This window comes from Monodon monoceros, unplaced genomic scaffold (genome assembly GCF_005190385.1).
Source record: "Monodon monoceros isolate NGI ecotype Baffin Bay Population unplaced genomic scaffold, NGI_Narwhal_1 Super_Scaffold_11, whole genome shotgun sequence".
Taxonomy (NCBI): domain Eukaryota; kingdom Metazoa; phylum Chordata; class Mammalia; order Artiodactyla; family Monodontidae; genus Monodon; species Monodon monoceros.
The window spans coordinates 19,287,187-19,309,545 of record NW_021703767.1 but is presented as its reverse complement, the minus strand read 5'-3'; positions in this window follow the sequence as shown (position 1 = coordinate 19,309,545).

The window sequence follows — 22,359 nt, the reverse complement described above, 5'->3', positions numbered from 1 at the left end:
TACACTTAAAACATCCAGTATACAATTCAGAATTATGAAGAACTAAGAAAATAGAACACATGCTCAAAAGAAAAGGAAATCAAATATGACCAACCTCAAAATTACCCAAATGTTGGAACTAACAGGCAAGGATTTTTAAGAAGCTGTTATAATTCTCTCAATGAAGTAAACTAAAATATGCTGTCAATGAATGAAAGATAGGAAATTACAGTAGCAGCAAAAAAATAAATAATAAAAATAAAAGTTTTTAAAGATCAAAAGAAATCCTACAACTCAAAATATACAATATCTAAAATAAAATTTTTTTGGAAGGACATAATATTCTACTTGATCAACTAGACAGTAAGTCAGCAAGGACATAGACAATATGAATAACATGACTAAGCACACTGATGGGAATATCCATGGCTAAATTTACATTTTTAACATGATGGATGATATCAGAATCAAGTCTTAACAATAATTATATTACTTTGCAATAGCTTATTCTAGATATTTCAACAGAGTGCATATTTCCACTCAAGTGCTTCAAAAGCATTAAAGCATAATCAAGAATTAGAGATGGTCCACTATAACGAATTAAATATAGAAAATCCCCCAGCATCCTTGCACATAATACATAGCAGTTAAGAGTGTGGGCTCTATATATCCAGAGAAAACTCTAATTCGAAAAGATACATGCACTCAACATTTATAGCAGCATTATTTACAATAACTAAGACATGGAAGCAACCTAAATGTCCAACAACAGATGAATGGATAAAGAAGATGTGGGATATTCATATACAATGGAATATTTCTCTGCCATAAAAAAGAATGAAATAATGCCATCTGCAGCAACATGGATGGACATAACGATTATCGTACTAAATGAAGTAAATCAGAAAGAGAAAGACAAATGTCATGTGATATCGCTTATATGTGGAATCTAAAATATGATACAAATGAACTTATTTACAAAACAGAAACAAACTCATAGACATGGAAAACAAATTTATGGTTACCAAAGAGGAAGGGGAGTTGGGGAGGGATAAATTCAGAGTTTGGGATTAGCAGATACAAACTACTATATATAAAATAGATAAACAACAAGGACCTACTCTATAGCACAGGGAACCATATTCAGTATTTTGTAATAAACCATAATGGAAAAGAACACGAAAAAGAATATATATGTGTGTATATTCTTTTTTGTATTCTGAATCACTGAATCATTTTCTGTATACCAGAAACTAACACAAAATTGTAAATCAACTATACTTCAATAAAATTTTCTTTTAAATTATGTGGGCTGTAAAATCAGATGGAGATAATGATAGAACGCCTATCATGGAATTAAGCAAGATAATTAACATCAAAGTATTGTAGCTGTCACTGCATAATTATCAAAAACAGAAGCCAAGTTTGCTTGGCGTTTCAGTAAATAAATGAATTTTGATTTGAAAAGTGCAGATGAATCCAACTTGTGATGATCTAAGGAGGCTTTTAAAACCATTGAAGTCACTGGAGGATTATCCTGCAAAGCTACTGAGATCAGATCTGCGAAGTTCAAATCTTTACACCAAAGCTGAACCCCCTACAGTTCAGGAGTCTTTGCCTGGAAATACATACACCTGAATAGGGTTTTCAATTTGGTTCTTTTTTGAAAGTTGTACAGTTTCCCCTCCATTGCACCCATATATTTCTTATTTCTTTCCCCAGGTTGACAAAAAATATTGATTTTGGTCACCAGAGAGTTCTCTCCAAAGAGGTCAGAGAGTTTATTATTTTTTTTTTTCTTTTGATACTGTCTGCTTTAAAATGTCATTTAAGCTGTTTGCTTTTCTGGGAACTAAATAAAAATAAAAAATTATCTGTGGCCAGCAAGTGAGCTTAAAAAGATGACACAAGTGGAGACCACCTGCCTCTTGATGGAACTGGAGTATGAAGTGTTTTTTTCCTTTGAGTTGACCTTTCAGTCAAGTACAGTCCAGTTTTTAAATAACTTACCGAAAAACCTTTGTTTGTTTTCACTAAGTTTTTCCAAACTAACAAAATCTAGAGTAGGACTGCCATGATACTAACCAGGAAAATCTTCTTTAATGAGATAAATTTTAAGACTCTTTTTCTTTTCTAGCAGTTTCTTATTATAATGAACACTCCAAAGAAAAATATTTGACTTGGGGGGTAAAAAAGAATACTTGAATACATTCAGGGTTTTTTGTCAGTAAAGCCTCTTAAAATTGCTTTCAAAGCAAATGTAAAAGATGAGCTCTACACATAGTTGCTTCTCATTTCAAATAAACTTGTTTAACAAAATTTCAAAGCTGAGTCATTGATTGTTCATTTTGTGAAACATGAGTGTTTATATGAAAAGAATGTTTAGCAAGGGGATAATAATAATAATGTTCCATTATAATTTGTGAACTCCCCACGGTTGCTTGTAAATTATGTTTCCCATTCTTTGTTAATGACCATGACACAAGCCAGTGTTTGCCAAAGTGTGAGTATGGACTACTGTTATCAGAATTATCTGGGCGACTTGTTAAAAATACAGTCATGTAACGTGTCCTAGTTCTTCCAAATCAGAATCTCTAGGACGGGGTACATGGAATCTGTATTTTTACCAATATCCCCAGATGATGCCCATACAAACCAAAGTTTGAGCACTTCTATTCAAGGAGATTTGGGGGATGGTGAGAGAGCTTGGAAGTTCACAGAGCCTTCATCCACATAATGGAAGATAAAGGAAAAAGGTTTTATAAGTTATTCAATATGTTGATGCCCAATTTTCAATCATCATCACATAGGTTGAAAAAGAACATAGCCAATATCTTTAAATAATAATGAATACTCATATCTTTAATAATATCAGGGCATAAATTATTTTTAAAATAATAATAATAATTTGTGAACTCTCAAAATAAAGCCAAAATGAAAAGAATTGAGGTCTGGGAACCCAGTGTCATTAAGAAAAGTAGAGCATATGAGAGCTTCCTCTGATATGTAAAAATCTAAGAAATTTTTCTTAAAATCACTGTAAAAATACTTCTTATACTCCAACACCCAACATATGTATTAGCCATCAGGGAAATGGTGGTGTTGAAAATAGTGGCTCAGCTTCACTTACACTGCCAGAGTCAGAAGTCTATATCAAATCTCCCTTGTTTTTTTTTTTTTTAAACTATATGTAATTTCAAAACAATTTACTATTTGATTTGTACTACTTTCTAAACCCATAGAAACTAAGCCACAATCAATATAATGAAATCAAATAATGAAATGTGGATGGACATGTACATAGCCTCAAAATGCTGTAGGTAATTACAGAAACAACATAAGTGAAGAGAGTATGCTTCTGGCTGTCATTTACTCATGACTTGCTATATATAAAATCCTACAAGGTATTGCCCAGTTCAGCAAGGGGTGTTCACTAAGTTGAGACTGAGCTATTTCTAATAGTGGCTCACATATGCTAATAAAAGGCCTAAAAGTAAAACCTGCTCTTGCAAACTCAGAAACATGTATAATTAATTTCAGTTCATAATATGTATTATCTGATGTTAATTCATATTAATATATTAATTTAAGAAAATTAAATTTTCTTTTCAAAGAAAAGCTATAGTTTACTAAAAATTTTATTAAATCTCAGGTCTGATTAAATGAAAAAAGGTGTCAAATAGCCATGCCGTATTAGAAAAATCTCATCTCCCTGCACCAGTAATGTACTTTGTTCCACCCTAGATTCACAGAATAAACTGATTAGCAGCTCACCAAGGACTGTGAGAATTATATTCAGAAGAACTGGAAGAGAGAAAACAGGATGTTGTGAGAAAGTCACATAAAGAACAGTGTAATATACTTAGGGACTTTGCATCCTAGAGCTCATAAAATGGAAAAAAAAATCCATTGTCTTTTCTCTCAGTTCAGTGAGAGGGATACTTTATCAAACATTTCTGAAAGTAGGACATCCCACTGGTTTTATCTTATTAAATAGAAAATAAAACACATTGCTTTATTAGAGTTGTTTCAAGAATGCATCAAAGCTGAGGGCTCTCAACACGGAAATAAAAGAACTGAAAAAAATTGCAACAGTCCTATCTTCCTGCCCCAAACATAATAGGCCATAATTAATGTAGGGTTGAAAGACAACTGGTAGAAATATGATTAAATCACATACAAAAGTCACTGAAGTATTTAACTTTCCTATAACCATGATCTTGTGATATCCTGGTCACTGAATAGTTTATCATGTTTCTCATTATATAAGAACATGATAATTGTTGGGAAATGACTTCTGGGAATTTTTGTCTGTGTGTTTGTCTGAAGACTTCAGAGCAACCAGCCAGATTATGGTCCCAGTGGTGAATCTGACTCACTCCCATGGGCATGACTGCTCAGGTGTTTCCTTAGCTTCGGGTTCCTGCCCAATCTCTTCCCAGTACCATCTTGGTGAGGCTGAAGACATGTGAGGATTCTCATCTCCCATTATATGAGCTCATCTCTACCAGAACAGATTTTTTTTTTATTCAGCGCATAAAAATATAATAAAATAAAAAGAGAAATAAGAAGTTGATACTTTTGATTTACTTTCCTCCTAAGCTTGTGATGCAAACCAGGGTATGGTAATAAATATTTCATGAGTGGAACTCACAATAAAATGTCATGATTAAGAACATAGGCTCTGAAAGTAGAAAACTGGTTGCCAGGGACTGGAGGGGTGGGGGAGATAGGGAGAGATTGGTAAAAGTGTATGAACTTCCAGTTATAGGATGAATAAGGTCTGAGAATCTAATGGATAGCTTAGAAACTATAGTTGATGATAACACTGCATTGTATAATCAAAAATAAATAGATAAATAAATAAAAATTTTAAAGTGAATATAGGCTCTGAATTCAGACAAATTTTGGAATTCTATCAATTAATAACTATGAGATTTTTGGCAAGTGAGTTAACTTTGTTTGCACTCTGCTTCTTAACTTGCAAAATGAGGATGAGTGCCTGATTCAAAGTATTGTATGAGAGCTAGATGAAAATATAAATAAAATGCAGAAGAAATGTTTGGCATATAGTATATGTTCAATAAATGTTAGCCATTATTATTACCATTATTATCATAACCATTATTATAACAAAATTCAAAGGCCAAAGTATGAATATCAATATGATTGTTACGGAACAAGAGAAAAATGATGTGTCAAGAAGTTGACCGAGAAAAACAGATATGAGAATAATGGAGACAGAAATAGAAAACAAACAAAAGAATTATAATGTTATGGGTTATACAACCCAAGATTATTCCGAATTAAAAGTGTCAGTTACATTTCTTAGGTTCCCACTCTGAGGCCAAAACATAGCCAATTGGACATTCACTTCAAGAGCCTCTCTTCTCATTCAATTTCATCCAAAACTCAGGATAGAAGAGATTAGAATCAAGAACTGTGCTTTGCATGAATTACAGCCAGAGAAATAAGAACCACTAAAAGGTGGGCATGGATTGATAAAGACTTCTGACCAAATGACTACTCTGAGTAGAAAAAAGAATAAAAACAAAAAGTTGTTGAAGAGAGTGGAAAGCAAAAGCAAACAAACAAACAATAGTTGGGGCATAAGGAGTTCACAGCGTGCCTCGGATACTCTTTGGTCGCTTGAGAAATTAAAAAGAATCATGTTGTATGTGAGAGGGGAGAGTTAGAGCTAAGTGTTTAAAAACCCAAGTTCCCCAAGACTGTGGTGCAGGTTGTATCTTGCCTGATGGGGTTATGGGCTGGGGAGCTTCTCATTCATTCCACTTCTATTTAGCTCACTAAGAACTCCCACTACCAAGGAAGGGTAAAATAAACAGACACAAAGACCATCTCCTTAGAGACCTTCCAGTCATATATTTCCTAGCCATTCACCATGCAGAATCTGCTTCAAATTTCAAAGGGCTTCAAGAGTATAATTGATGGGGAAGGCAAATAGAGTGGAATAAGGAGAGAGAAAATATAACCTACCCCCTCAACACCCAAACCCTCTCTTCTACATTCAGAAGTGGGCTGACACAACTTCTGCTGAACTTGCCTGTTCCTGCTGCTTTCAGGATATCTCTGCTATGTCGTGGTTTCTCTAATTCTTACCTGTGATGTGTTGTTTCTGTTCATAAACCTACTACTACCTGCTAAAAAAAAATTAGTATGCATTCACAAAGTAAATTCAATTAAGACAATACTGACTACGTGTCATATGCCAGACTCTGGATTTATAGCTCAAGATCATCTGCAATCAGAAGGCTCTCAACTTCTCAAGCAAGCCATCAGCCTCTGACTTCTCAACTTTGAAGACCCTGTGAAGCTAAACTCTGAAAACTACCAGGAGGCTGGAGCTATTCTTGATTCAGACCATGCATTTCCCCCTTTGAACAAGAAGACTTTATTCAGGCTTGAGAACAGTACTTACCAGGACATCCATAAGCTTGTAGTCAAGTGAACTCTGGACCCCAGTGAGTAATAGGGGAAGCGTAGAAGATGGACTATTTCAGAAGCAGCAACAACAAAGGATATGTGACAAACATAGCCTCGAAATACAAATACATCTAGTCAGTTAGGCCAAAAGAAAATTATCTCACATCAAAAATGCTGTCCTTTAAATAACTCTCTAGAATGACTTTAGTCACACAATCCAGCAATGAGTGACTCACTTGGAATAGTAATAACAATGCCTTAAATTCGTAAAGCTTTTCATAACAACTCATTTTTCCAAGTCTCATTTTATTTTCTTTCCTTGAAATTATTTGAGCAATGTAGCTTTCCTTAAACTTCCACATTTATGAATTTCTTACCTAATTCTCAATCCAACTTGGAATTTTAAAAAACATAAAACAACCAAAGAAATGAAGCACTATGGTCATCTCAATTCAAGGTAGGTAGCATTAGCTTGCTCCTGAAGGCAAGATTGGCAGTAATTTTCTTCATGCCAGATTTTACTTCAAAAAAAAAGGACCACAAGCAGTTATATTTACTATGCAAGCAGGAAAAAAAGGTCATGTGACCTTTTGAAAATTATAGTTATGCTAATTAGCAATGCTCTAGTGAAGCAAAGAAGATCCTCTCTGCATGTTTCTTTTAGAGACAAGGTTTGATTCATTTGCATCATTTTTTTTAGTAGTGTAAATAGTTTATTTACTCATATGTCATGAAAAGACCAGAAAAGTAACATGAACTGCTGTTATAAAACATTTCTAATATCGCTAAGAAGCAGGCCCATTAAGAGACAAACAGAAAAGAACATGCCAACATTATTGTCTACTTGTAGATTAATAAATAGGCAATTATTTTAATATATGTTCATCAGTATTGAGCTTTGGAAAATAGCTGCTTTGTGGTAAAGGACCACCTATCTGTGTTATACCTTATGGTCAAATTGCTTTTTCATCAAAATGAATGTTGAGTCAGACAAAATCTTGGCATGTTCTTTTTTAACATACACATTATAAAAATGTGCTAGAAGGTGTCAGTTTAAAGTAATCTTTCTGTAAATAGATATGTTAAAGTGAAATGTAGTAACTGATCGCTAAACTGTCCTTGTAGTTAAATATATATTAAAAAAGAAAACCCTATAAGTTAAAATAACATTCAGATTGTATAGCATAGGCTGATGCATTTTTAAACAATATTACCCAGAGGCTTAGGTGGGAATTAAAGAGAAGTGTAAAAACCATAAAAAACTGCACCAATTTTATAGCAAAATATCTGTACATTTAAAAAGAGATTTATTTCAAGCTGTCCTATATTTTGGTCCAAAATTCTTTCAACATCACTATGATGTTTGAAAACAACAAATATGTTATGTCAACTATCCTACGTTTAACAACACTAAGAAATAGAGAGCTCCTGAAATCTTGGACAAAAATCACGTTCATTACAAAAATGGTCAGCTACTGCGTGAAGAGTGATGTTCTCCAGGCACCTGTTTAGGGTTCCCTCAACACGCTGAGCAGTTGGGACAGGGCATTAAACAACTTTATGTCTATCACTGAGTAAACATCTCTTGACCAGGAGCCTAACGTGGAAATAGTTGCACAGAAACACAACCCTGGAAAGTAGGATTGGCTTGGAAGCTTAGGAAGCAAAAATGGATAAAATGGAATAATTATGGAGATAAAATGCTTTATCTCCCACTGTCAACCAAAAACAAATTTAATAAATTGTGAGAGTAAATGTCAAGGTGAGAAATCCAGATAGTCAAGATAGTGTTTATCTCCCCCTCTACACATAGCTTTTCATAAAACAAGGAGCAGTGGATGTGAGTGAGAAATGTGTACTGTATGGAAAGAAAGGGTTGCTCTTTTCTTCTCTCTCAGCAGAAGGGTTGCTCTCAGTGGAATTATACATAAAAAGAAATTGTGGAAACAATACCATTGTGAATGCCTAAAACATATTTTTCTTTCCCATTCTCTTCTCCCCATTTCTACTCCCTCCCACTTCCACCTCTTCTGCCAACATCTTTATCAACTTTTGTTTTCATTTTGTGTAACAAAAGCCAGGGAATAATAGTGGAAACAACTACGTAAATGCAAAGATGTCCATTTTTGACCAGAGGTGACATTACTCTCCACATTCCAACTGGATTTGATTCAAAAGGCAAGTGAGAAGGGGAGAAATTAGCTTCATTGAACTATAAAATGAGAAAGGGATATAAATTGTACATTTTCTTTTCAACAGGAGCTGAATTTGCTTTTTTTTTTTTTTTAATCAAAAGAGCTAACATTTCAGCAAACAACGTATTTCTGTTTTTGCCCAGCCATCATGAAAAGCAACGCGGAGGAGAAGTTGCTTTCTGTATGAAATATGATAGACTGGAAAATGTTTACAGTCCAAAGGCATATTCTGAAACCACCATTATGTAGATTTACTTAACCTGGAGTTAAGAATTCTAAATTCTCCTCTATACGCTGCTGCTAACGTTGACTCAGAATCTTCTACACTGCTAACCTATTCTGTTTTACAAGTTAGTCATCCTGTAAAGTTTCATAAATTTAGCCAGATCATGAACAAAGACATAGGGTTTTTCCTCTCAACCTCTTAAAAGACAGTATAACTTTGTGGTTTAGATGTCTTACACTGGCATGAAGGATATCTGTGTTTGCACTTTAGTCCTATCATTTACTAGCTGTATTCTCTTAGACACACCTATCCCTCAGGTCTTCCTTTGTAAAATTAGGAACATTGTTATAAGGACCTCATTATATATGATTCATTTAAAAATTAGTGAATTGCTTCTACATACTGGCCCATACACTGGAAAATACTGTGATTAAAAAGAATACATATTTTTGTCCTATAAACATAAATTCTAATAAAGAAAGAAACAAGAGAATTTTCATGATATGTATTATGAGTAAAATAAAGGGAATGATGTGTAAAGGAGTGACTAATGAAGGGGACATATGACATGATTAGAGATGGAATCTAGAAGGAAATGACAATGGAGACTGACATAAATGGGATGAGGAAGCCAGCCAAGTCTAGACTCCAGAAGGGAGCATTCTAAACATGAGTTTCAGCAGGTACAAAGTCTCTAGGGCTTCTGGGAGCTTGAGTTTTAGAAAAAAATACAAAGGCCAGAACAAAGGAAGTGATGAAACAAATAGTAGGTAAGGTGATCCAAAGCTAGGCATGAGGTGGCGGGGAGGCAGTATAGACAGGGATGGATGTAAGCTGTGCTTGGAGACTATAGAGGATGCCTTCCATTTACCTCTCCAAATCCCCTCTCTACCCTTCTGCATCCTGCTTTGTGCCCAGGAGGCTCACTTCCACTCCAATAAAAGGATCCTTTTCAGTTGGGTTCGACAGTGTAGGGTACGAGCAGGGGCTCAGAAGCCTGGAGGAGAGTGGGGTAGGGGTTTTGATTCTCCCAGCTGTTTTCCTATTAAATCCCTAACGGCTCATTGTACTCTTCTATAAAAGCCACGGCTCCCTTTAGTTGTAGCTTTCCATCCAACTGTGCTCTTCAGATTCTGGTAACTGCTCTCTCCCCTTGTACCATCAGGCCTTGGGGTGGGAATGGCCTCCCTTCTTTGCTAGCCCCATGGTTTTTTACTATACAGTACTGTGCTAATTGTTTTCCTTAAACCCTACCTACAGATGTATAAATAGTACCATAAAGTTTCTTCAAATTGCCCGGAATGAATGTGTCATCTCTTTCTTGCCAGGACCCTGACTGATGCGCAGAATGGAACACGGATTTGTGGTTTAATTCTAAAGGTTATAATATATGTAAAATGATTCAGATTGTACACAGTAAGCACTTTGTATATGTTAATCCTCATGATAATCCTCCTGTTTAAGAAAAATGAGTGGCTTATCAAGATATTTGAATATTGCATTAAGAGCATCAGAGTCACACTGAATCACCCTCTCTCTTGCTCTTTTGGCCAGTGCCCAAGCAGTGGTCAGGCCAGGAGGTGGATTTGTGACAATGAGACAGCTCAATTTGAATATGTTCAAATAACGCATTGACTCTCTATTTCATCCTCTTCACATGAAAATGCAGAATGATGTAATGCAAATACATCAGTGACCTTAAGAGAGGCACTCCGGATAGGTAAAGAAAAAGTGTAATTCCATGTTAAAAATGTGAGATGATTATGGGGCCATAAAGGTGTAAAATTAGTTTTAGTCTCATAAGTAACCCCTGATAAACTATATAAACAGAAAAGAGGCATCAATTAACTGAAAAGTCAGAAGGCATTCGCAAAACAGACAAGTAGAACGGTTGAATTTATTGCACCTAAAGCATTGCTTGCAATAAAAAATCAAATTCTTGTTTCTTCTCCTAAAAAGAGGATATATTGAAATTTGTATGACAAAACATTAGATCTGAGTATACACTGTTCATATGATAAATACATGATGTTTTTCCCAAGACTACTTAGATGTAATTTCTGATTCCTTCATTGTAAAGCATAAATAGGAAGACATTTAATCAAAGTTTAAGTTTTGTATAAACATAGACTATATGTGTCTACTATTCTCTAAGGCTCTAGTAATTTCTTCTCATTGAATTGACTCCAAGATTATAAATTTCATGTTTACATGGGCAAACTGCAGCAAAGGTTTGAGCAGGAATCTGGTGATTTTTGATCAGTAGAATCAGTATTGAGATACTTATCTCAAGTCTCACTCTTCATTCTGCATGAGTTTTGGACATTAAATTTTAGATATTTTGCTCATGATTATAGCAAAATCATCAGCTAATGAAAGGAAGCTTAACAATTTTCCTTGGAATTGGCCATAATAAGGGGAACTTTAATAATGCTTACCAAATTGGATTATTTCACCTGAAATAAAAATGGTGCAAATTATACAGCTTAAAATTATGTAGTAGAATTGAACTGTGTACAGTTTTTTATGAGATCTCAAATTCAAGCCTGGTCATTCTTCATACTTACCTTAAAGGAAGAATACTTCTGTTAGTAGAAGCTTCCTTTGTCAATGAATTCAGTGAAGCCAGGGAGCAAGGTCATTGGAATCTTATGTCAAACACTAAGCATCAGAAGAGATTTTCCAGAGGATGAAGTATAGCTGGTGTAAGTAATGTGGGAGAAGAAATAAACTTTAAATTATATTATCCATCCAAAGGCTCAAAGATATATAGACACAAACTTTCCAATAAATTACTGTTTCACTTTGTTTGTATTCCACTATAATGAATGTTGATTAAAGTTATGGAGAATCAAAAATACTTTCTTCGCATTTCTACCAGAATCTGGTAGAAAAAACCATGGTTATAAAAATTCCTTCTTTAGACTAATGACTGGCTGATCTTCACTCTCAGTCTTACAATTTGCTCATTTTTTTATGCATTCACTTATTCCACAGAATAAATAATTAGAATGTCTACTAAGTACCAGAAATAATTCTAAACAAAAGGATGTGACAGTTTATTAAACAGACAGGACCTTGCCATGAAGACAGGTATTAACTAGGTTATTAACTAGTTTGAGTTAATAACCTCAAACTAGTACAAGGTAATAGCAGGAGTACTAGCCTGCAGGTAGTACTAATTTAATATTCTATAAAGTTACAAATAAAGGTACTAATTTAATAGTCACGAGCTAAAGAATACAGTAATTATTTTACAGTTACATCAGGATTCTGCAGAAATGAAAAAAAATGAAACGTCACCTTTGCCATACTTTTATTTAACCTTGTATTTATACTAAGTGTAAAGAAAACTATTAAAAACAAGAACACAAAAATAGAATTACCATATGAACCAGCAATCCCACTACTGGGCATATACCTAGAGAAAACCACAATTCAAAAATACACATGCACCCCAATGTTCATTGCAGCACTATTTACAATAGCCAGGTCATGGAAGCAACCTAAATGCCCAACAGCAGGTGAATGGATAAAGAAGATGTGGTACATATATACAATGGAATATTACTCAGCCATAAAAAGGAATGAAATTGGGTCATTTGTAGAGATGTGGATGAATCTAAAGACTGTCATACAGAGTGAAGTAAGTCAGAAAGAGAAAAACAAATATTGCATATTAACACATATATGTGGAACCTAGAAAAAATGGTACAGATGAACCAGTTTGCAGGGCAGAAATTGAGACACAGATGTAGAGAACTAACGTATGGACACCAAGGGGGGAAAGTGGTGGGGGGATGGTGGTGGTGGTGGGATGAATCGGGAGATTGGGATTGACATGTATACACTGATGTGTATAAAATGGATGACTAATAAGAACCTACTGTATAAAAAAATAAATAAAATAAGATTCAAAAATTCAAAAAAAATAAAAATAAAAACAAGAAGAACCGAGAATGCCATGATATTAATATCAGGTTTGACCTGTTGTAAAATTTGCCTTACCTGGAAGGGTAAATCAATAGCAGCACTGCTGGGAGAGATGCTTCATTATACACAAGGAATTTGACAAGAGTATTTTTTCTGAGCAAGAGCAGTAGTAGACATGCATTGCTGGCAGCAGATACGTTTATATTATGTCTCTTCTAAAATGTACTAAGTGTAAACCCTTTTCATCCTTTTCTAAACATTTTCTAAAGTACTTGCATTCTCTAACTTTCAAAAATCTACTTCATTTCCTTTCAAGGCACTTATAGCACTTAGGGTTAATTTTTCAGCAAATGACAATCCTTAATGACCCACTTTCTAAATGGAAAGTTGAAAAAAAAACTCACAAGAAATCCTCAAAGTACAAAAGCAACGACACTTCTAAAGTAAGCTGCCATTCACCTCCAGGGTATCCTTAATACTCACAGATCTCCTTGGTGGATGGACTTAACAACTGTGCTTTAATCTGCTTAAGGTCTGGTACTTATATCTTCCACTGTTCCTTTTGTTAAGAGGAGATAAGCTTATGGAGACAGTGCTGTCCCTGAAAATGTAAATTAAGGAGTTACTAATCAAAAGAAGAAATTAAAGAAGAGACGTGACATTAGCAATGGTTTTAATAATGGTTCTGGGTCCCATTCTAAGTCAGAGATTGAGTGTCAGGGAAGAGAAATAAGAAAACCTTAAACTCTCCATTCCAGTATAGACACCAGGAGGTGGGGAGATGAGGAGGGTGAAAGAGACAGCTGCTCCTCTGGCCTCGGCCCAGCCCCGGCCAGAGCAGGGTGCCTTCGAACACAGCTCCTGTCCTTTCTTAGACCCGTCTTCCCTCTCACATCTGTGCCCAGCACAGTCTCGCCTTTGATCATTGCTTCCTTTATTCTCATACTGTTTCCAGTCTGATTAATATCTGTTGAGTGAAAATGTTTTATACAGTGGAAAACACTCCCATTGGCAAAAAGCAAAATCACATTATTTACATTAAAGGATGCAGAACGGTTTTATAAATATGACTGTACTTTTTAAATAAATTTAATTAACATTTTAACAAGTCAATATTTTATTTTAAAAATCATATGAATAGTCATACTTAAGTAATTGAGTCACATTAAAATCAAAACATCATAATGCTCTAAAATGTGTTGTTCAGAATTTCTTATTGTTCTGTGCCCCATTCCAAACTTAAAAATAAATCATCAGAGAAACAAGCTTTACCAGCTCCTTTTAACATATGGAATTTTCAGTGGTAACTGAAATAAATCTAAATAGGAAATAAGTAAATAGGGACATTTAAATAGGAAAAAAAAAACCCCAGAAAGCTATGGAAATGAAGTGCTGAAACAGAAGGTACAAAAGTCCTTTAGGGACTTCCCTTGTGGCACAGTGGTTAGAAATCCGCCTGCCAATGAAAGGGACACGGGTTGGAGCCCTGGTCCAGGAAGATCCCACATGCCGCAGAGCAACTAAGTTCATGCACCACAACTACTGAGCCTGTGCGCCAGAGCCCGCGAGCCACAACTACTGAGCCCACATGCCACAACTACTGAAGCCCGCGCACTCTAGGGCCCATGCTCTGCAACAAAAGAGACCACACAATGAGAAGCCCATGCACCACACCAAAGAGTAGCCCCGCTCACTGCAACTAGAGAAAGCCCACGTGCAGCAACGAAGACCCAATGCAGCCAAAACTTAATTAATTAATTTTTAAAAAGTCTTTCTTTAGGAACATTGTGCTGTTTCCAGTAATTCCCAAGTCTGTGCAACTTTGGGTTTTAAAAAATCATGTCAGCTCCTTGGTACAAAGGAATAATCCACTTTGACAAATAGTACAAGTGATTTGAATATAGCACACTCCACTGATAACAGTTGAAGACAATTTGTTGGCAGGCAACAGGTGTGGCTATTAGGAACTCTACATATATTCAATCTACTTTCCTTTTTTTACATACATGTATCAGAGTCTGAAACTAATTTTTATTTTAGTGGCATTAAGTTTTTAGATTTCACTTCCCTAGTGTTTATTAAATTCCCACTAAATGACCTGGATTTTGCTCTACTGTCCAATAGGATAGCTACTAGCCACATGTGGCCATTTAAACTTAAATTTAAATTATTTAAGCCTATTAGCCCATTAGCCACACGTGGCCTGTGGCTACTTTACTGAACAGCAACTATAGAACACTGCCATCATCATAGACAGTTCTATTGGACAACGCATCCCTCCAGTCTTGCTATTCAAAATGAGATCCAAGTTTCAGTCACATCAGCGTAACATGGGTGTATGCTAAACTCTTGTTACAATTGTTAAAACAAGATATGAGGTGACTTGTATTCACACTGAAGTTTCAGACATAATGCTTTTACATGGGGAATTGTGTTAAAATGCAGATTCTGATTCAGAAATTCTGGAATACGGCCCAAGACTCTGCATTTCTAACAAGCTCCCAGATGACATCAGTGCTGTCTGTCCATGAACCACACTTTGAGTAGCAAGGATCTAGAGGAAATGAAAATAATGTAAGAATAGGCTTTTGACCTCAGAAAACATACCTTCTTTGAAAAGGATAAGATTTAAACATATTAGCCGTTGATACAATAAAGAATCTGGAAGGGATTATTGATTTGGAAGATGATATTACGAAACTAGTTTTATAAGTAGTGGCCACACCTTGCTGTTTTTTCACCATTGTGATAATCATTAGTTAGTACAAACCATAAAACAGAAGCACAAAAAGTATTTTGGTGAACACTCAGTCTGTGAAAATAGATCATTTTTCTGAGCAAGAAATGAAGAGACAGAAACAAGGAAAAATTCAAAGGTCCCATTTTAGGAAATGCCCACAATTAAGATTGACAGGAGTGGCCGAATACTGCAGAGCTTCAGAAGGTAAAGAAGCAGAGTTAGTCAGTAGACCACCGTTTACAAAGAATGAAATCTCAAACTACTAGTATTTTAAGCTTGAAACTCAATAGCTTTCTAAAAAAAAGAATAAAAATACAAAATATATTGATACTTTCCAGGAACCCAAACTACGATTGAAATATAGACAAGTGGAGAGGTCTCTCCCAACTACCACTCTTGGATTTCCAAACTTCATTTGGAAAACCATCCAAATAATGGGGCTGCCACAAGTAATATCTACAGCCGCCTTCCTGGAGAAAGTGCAGAAATCCTGATGTTTTACAAAATTTTCTTGTACAAATTCTGCTACATTGAAAGTGTTTAGGTATTTAAATTGAAACTACCTGACTCATGAGGCCCATATGTCAAGAACAGCTAGAACAAAGTGGGATTTGGAGGAAGGGAAAACTATAGGGTAAAAAAAAAATTTTTCAGTGCATCTTCATAAGTAAACACAGAGCTGAGACCATCCTGTTGCCTAAGATACTTCTGCTAATTTGAGATGCTTCTCAAGTAGTAGCCTGGACACCTGGAAGAAGATGTGGCTCTAGTATGACATCATGATCATGAGCACCATCACCACCATTATCATCACCATCACTAACTCTGCCCCAGAAGATGTGCTAATCTTGATTGTGGATTATTTCATGGTTCTGAAGGAGCAACAGATTGAGAAGCTGCTCTATTCCTATTTTCATGGCACGCTTTGACTCCAATCATTAAAGCCTCTATGTGAATAAAAGAATAAATATTTAAGAGACAAAATTCTAACTTTGGTTTGTTTTGATTCATTGAGTATAGTAAAACCAAATAGTACAATCTAATTAATGTTGTGATTTGACCTGTAATGAAACAAAAATGATTAAAATATTAATATTTTCATCTCATTACCATTTCCAGCCTCATGCTACTAAAAAGGGAAAACTGTTTCAGAAGAGTGATTTAAGGGTATGAAATGTTTGATCCCCTGAAGTAGATTTTAGTTAATGTTATTCAAAAGATAAGTAGAAGAATTAAGCAAATGTGTTAGAATAAATGAAAACACTCCTTTTTTGGAAATACTTCTTTGAGAATCTCTCATGGAGAAAGTTTGTTTTGTAAACAATATTATTGAATTATTTAACTTTAAAAAGTCTTTGAGACTTTTTTCCTAATAATTTCATCTTCCTCTTATGTAATGGACTTAAAACAATTAAATAGCAACACTGTGATTCTGCCTGCTGGGCTAATCTCACCACCAATAGCAGAAGCTTCTTTGAAGTAGAGCTTTGTATAATAAGCAGAAGAAAATAAAAATGTAAGAGTGAGAGTATTTGAACAATATTCATCAAGAAGTTGATTTTTCTTTTTTTTTCTGGAAGCAAGAAGAGTTATATAATCCAGCCATCACCAAAGACAGCAGTTACTCCAAGGAATTCAAAGAGAATTGCATAGAGAAATCCCATAGACTCTGCTCTGTATAAATTTGTGCAATGGAAATAGATGAGGAAATAGCAAAATTGGGAATTCTGGATAGACGGTTGATGGATTCAGAATAGTTAAAGAAAAAGAATCTATTTAATGATGGCTTTGAACAATAAGAGACAAAAAACTGAGAATCAAAACTAGCTTTGGTTTCAGGGAATGACCCATCCAAGATGGGGCTCAGAAGTCAATATTGTGGAACAAAACCAGAAAGACTCAGACCCAAACATAACCAAAGAAGAAGTTTAGAACAAAGACAGAGATAACAAAAGAAGCTCCCTTAATTCATCAGTCTTCCACCTCTTAGATTCTCAGTAGAATAACCAAAGAAATAAAAGGAAATGGGGACAAATATCTATCATCACAAGAAGTTTATAAAAATAAGAAAGATGTTATACACAGGCAGAAACTTCGGGAATCTCCACTGTAATGACTTTTGACAAGACCATATGAAGACAAGGGACATGCTGAGGGGTAGCAATTCAAAGACAAAGCCAGCCTGGGGGGGAAGTGTGTTCTTAAGCAGAACCCTAATTCAGAGTGACAGGTCAGGCATTGAGTGGCAGATTACAACCTCAAAAGAGACTTTGGAATATGTAATAAATGTTGGCACACAAAGCAGTATGCTCCAGCAGTCCTTCCAAGCTTGTATTTGGTGTGGGGAAATGGCCTGTCACACGGGGCATGGAAGTACCTCAACATGGTGGTGAGAATTTGACATTGCTAGAGTTAATTTTGGACAACCACTGCCAACACTTGAAAATCTCACACGAATGAAACTCTCTACCTTGCAAATGTCTCTGCTGGTAGCATTCTTCCTCTCCTTAAAGACAATTTCAATGCTAATATGCAAAAATAAATAAATAAATAAACATACATACTGTGTCTCTGAATCCAAAAGTTTTAAATGGGGTTCCATATAATCTCAGTAAGAACTCTTTCACTTCTAAATAGTAAATAAACCCATATTTTCTGTAAGGATGAACACACAGAAAAATAAAACCTGTTTTAACACATTAAGCACTAAACATGTTTAAATTTGTTTATAAGCATGCATACCTATCTGAAATATCAGAGCTCATTTCCACCTATGAATCAGACTTCTTGAGAGAAACAGAAACCTTTGAAAGCCTCTTATTTTTATTGTTCATGAAATTTGAAGGGGCAGTACATAAAACAGAACAGTCTGAGATAAGGAGAAGTTGCTTCCAGATGGAAATTATGTTTTTGAATATTAATCAGTGGAGGTGGTGAGCAGCAGACTGGTTGCCACAGAAGTAAAATATGCCCTAGCCTACCCCAAAAAATATTTACAGAGCATAGAAGAAAATAGCCAAGGGATCAATATGGTAAGTGAAAAGATAATGAGAAGATGGAAAATTGATCCAGGATTTCCCCTATGTTCATAATAAAAATTCCAAAGCAGTGATTTGATGGAGAAAAGCTATCTGCAGAAGATGGAGGGAGAAGCAGCAAAGAAAATAAAAATGAAGATAAGTTCACTGAGCTGAAGGGAGCTGAGATCGTAAATCAAAAATTGTACCTGGATACTAGACAAAATTAATGTGAACTAAAAGACAAAAACAGGTCTTGGTAAGTATAAGAATAAAGAAAAAAGAAAAAAACTAAAACCATCCTGGCAGAAAACTGAGCAACAGCCAAAAAAAGAAAACCATCTCAATGTCATAATTCTCCTTCACAATTCTATATTTCAAAAGCAAACTGTTCAACATCCATAATGTTAAGATGACTATTGATTTGGACTCAAGAAATCTGTGCCCACATATATACAATGGAATATTACTCAGCCTTAAAAAGAAATGAAATTGAGCTATTTGTAATGAGATGGATAGACCTAGAGTCTGTCATACAGAGTGAAGTAAGTCAGAAAGAAAAAGATAAGTACCGTATGCTAACACATATATATGCAATTTAAGGAAAAAAAAAATGTCATGAAGAACCTAGGGGTAAGACAGGAATAAAGACGCAGACCTACTGGAGAACGGACTTGAGGATATGGGGAGGGGGAAGGGTGAGCTTTGACAGGGCAAGAGAGAGTCATGGACATATACACACTAACAGACGTAGTAAGGTAGATAGCTAGGGGGAAGCAGCCTCAAGGCACAGGGATATTAGCTCCGTGCTTTGTGACAGCCTGGAGGGGTGGGATAGGGAGAGTGGGAGGGAGGGAGACGTAAGAGGGAAGACGTATGGGAACATATGTATATGTATAACTGATTCACTTTGTTATAAAGCAGAAATTAACACACCATTGTAAAGCAATTATACCCCAATAAAGATGTTTAAAAAAAAAAAAAAAAAGAAATCTGTGCCCAGCCACTCTATCATTCATGTTTGGAGGCAACAAAGACATTCTCCTATCCAAGAACTTAGAAAATGTCCCCCACATGTATTATTTTTCTCAAATGAGATGTTAGAGCAAACTTTGAAAAACATCCAAATAAAAGGATTTTTGGTGAGCAATAAAATCTGTAATTATTAGAATTATTGCCTGAATAATCATTAAAGTGGTCACATAAAATCAGTAATATATAATTCTCTAAAGAGTACAATTCCACATAAAAAGAGTATGTAGAGATAGGGAGAAGGGAAGGCAAAAAAGAAAGAGAAAGAAAAAAGAAAAGAAAAAGAAAGGTAGAAAGGAAAGAATACTTATTCTATCCTATTAAACAGGAGGCCCTTCAGTCTGTGATTAATTAGTTTAAAAAGTAGTTTCGAGTACATTTTTTATTTAGTTTTTGGTAATAAAATAAAAATAGACTAAATCATTGTAAAATTAGCAAGAAAATTAAATGATCTGATAGTATATGGGAAAGGTATTGTCATTGGAGATAAAAGAAAAATGTTTTTCTAGAAATGTGTAGATAAAATCTGCAGAAATAAATACTTTGGGAAACAAAGATTGGTAAATTCACTCCACAACACATTACAGTCATTGCTAGCTCGAGATTGCTAGTTCTGGACTTCCAATTATATGAGGCAATAAACTTTCTCAACCTTTGAGCCCCTTCGAAGTGAGTTTTCTTTTAACTGTTCCTGGAGGCATCCTAATTGATACAAACTCTGTTGTTTTAAAGGTGTTAAGAAACTCGTGATTTTGTTGGATCCAACCAACATTGTTTTCATTAGTCTGATGCTCCAAAGGGTAAAGCAATGCGCATTTGTCAGCTGAGTGACATAGGCAATGGTTTAAAATTTGCTTAGGCTTCAAGTTTTCAGGTATGTGACAATTTCCTAGCTGTATAACTTGGGAAGCCATCAAGACTTCACAGCTTCCCAAGACCCTTAGCAATATGCACATCAGAACATTCTCTTCCTGAATAGCAAATCCTGGAAAATAATCCACCTTTTTATAGTGAGACTACCTTTAAATAATAAAATTAAGTAGGGATTAAACACAACTAAAATCGGTCTAAAAAGCCAAGAGTAAAACTAAAAAGCTTAAACTATTAATTTGTGTGTTAAAGGGGAAAGCTAAATAAAGTGGGTTTTTTGTAGGTTTCTCTATGTTTTTTTTAAAATTTTAGTCATCAAAATTAAGGTATGTGTTTGCTTGAATTTTAAATATGATGTTACTTTTGGTTTTCACTGTATCAAGAATCACATTCTTCAGCATCAAGAGAATGATTTTAGGAATGGTTTCCAAATTACTTTCATTAAAGTAGGTCTATTGTGTGGTACACCCATACTTGACTATTAAATGCAAATTTTACCAGACTCTGCATCCCTCTACCCTACCTATCGGAAACTGGTGACCTCCCACCCACCTAATAATTGTTTCCAAGATAGTCGGTTTTGCAAAATCTCTAAAATTCCCAACCAGAAAATTACCCCTGATATAAATTGCTCCTGCTGTGCTCTGGTTTTCTGAATTAGGGAGAAATGGAAAAGGAGACCATATTGTGTAGAAGAAATGACATGGGCTGTGTGTCACAGGAGGAAATGGCACTGGAGCAGCATAAAGAAAAATCTGCCTTTTATCCCCAGGTACCCCTTTTTTGTTTTCTCAAAGTAAGCTACAAAACTTCTCTAAGCTTCAAATTATTCTAGTATATTATTCTAGTATATAGGCTTTGTTCTGAGAGTCAAATGCAACAAAATGTAAGAAGATTTTAGTATCATATTTATTCCTACTCCAGGAAAGTGACTCCTTTCAAATGTGTTTGAAACATTTGATTTAGGGCTAATTTTTTCCTCTCTCACAGTGTCATTATTTTTCTGTTAATCTGTTGCCTACATCCTCAAGTAATACATGGAAGGATGATTTTAAGTGTGGAAATGATTCACCAGGGGATTTCGAAGAATTTACTTTCTCCATAGACTGTGGTCTATGTAGGTGCAGGAATTCATATCAGATAGTCTCTTGAGGACTTTCCCAGCCTAATAATTCTATGATTCATGAAGGGAAAAGTCTCTGAACCTTGGAAATGGACTTAGAATTATATCCCCTAGAGCTGAGGAAGTCAGCAGTACAGTAGACGTCCCAAAATGAGCCACACTTTTATAGTTTCCAAATTGTGATGGTCATTCTCAAGGCTCCATAATAACCAGGGATCTGCAAAGCAGAGTATAAAATAGTTATGAATGTGGTCAAGTGTGTAGGACTATCTCCTAAAATGGCTAATGTTCAGCGTAAAATTTCTTCAGGCAGAAGCATCGAATGTATTATGTGTGGTACACAGGAAGGCAATTTTCATAAACACAACTTGCATTCTGCCATTTTTGAGTTTTTAACAAGAGCCTTTACAATGTAGGGGTGTAGAGAATTGACAGATTTTGTACATTTTAGTGCTTTTTCACAATATTTGCTATGTTCAGCAGACTATAAGCTTTCAGATTTAAAATATGTTTTTTAGTTTATCCCACTGTGTAAATCAGTACATTAAGCAAGCCTAGCAGAAAACCATAAACAGGCAGACAGAAAAGCTGCAAGAGGCTTTCCTATCAAATGTAATGGGAAATAAGATTTAAATATCAGTTTGTCCACCATGGTATGACCCAGAAATTACAGCCCAGAGACAGAAAAAATATCCAAGCAAAGTCAACAGAGACACACACTAGGTCGTGAACTTCGAAAGAACTCACTTCAAATCATTCAAATTAAAATATACTTCATTAAGCATACTGTATTAAACACA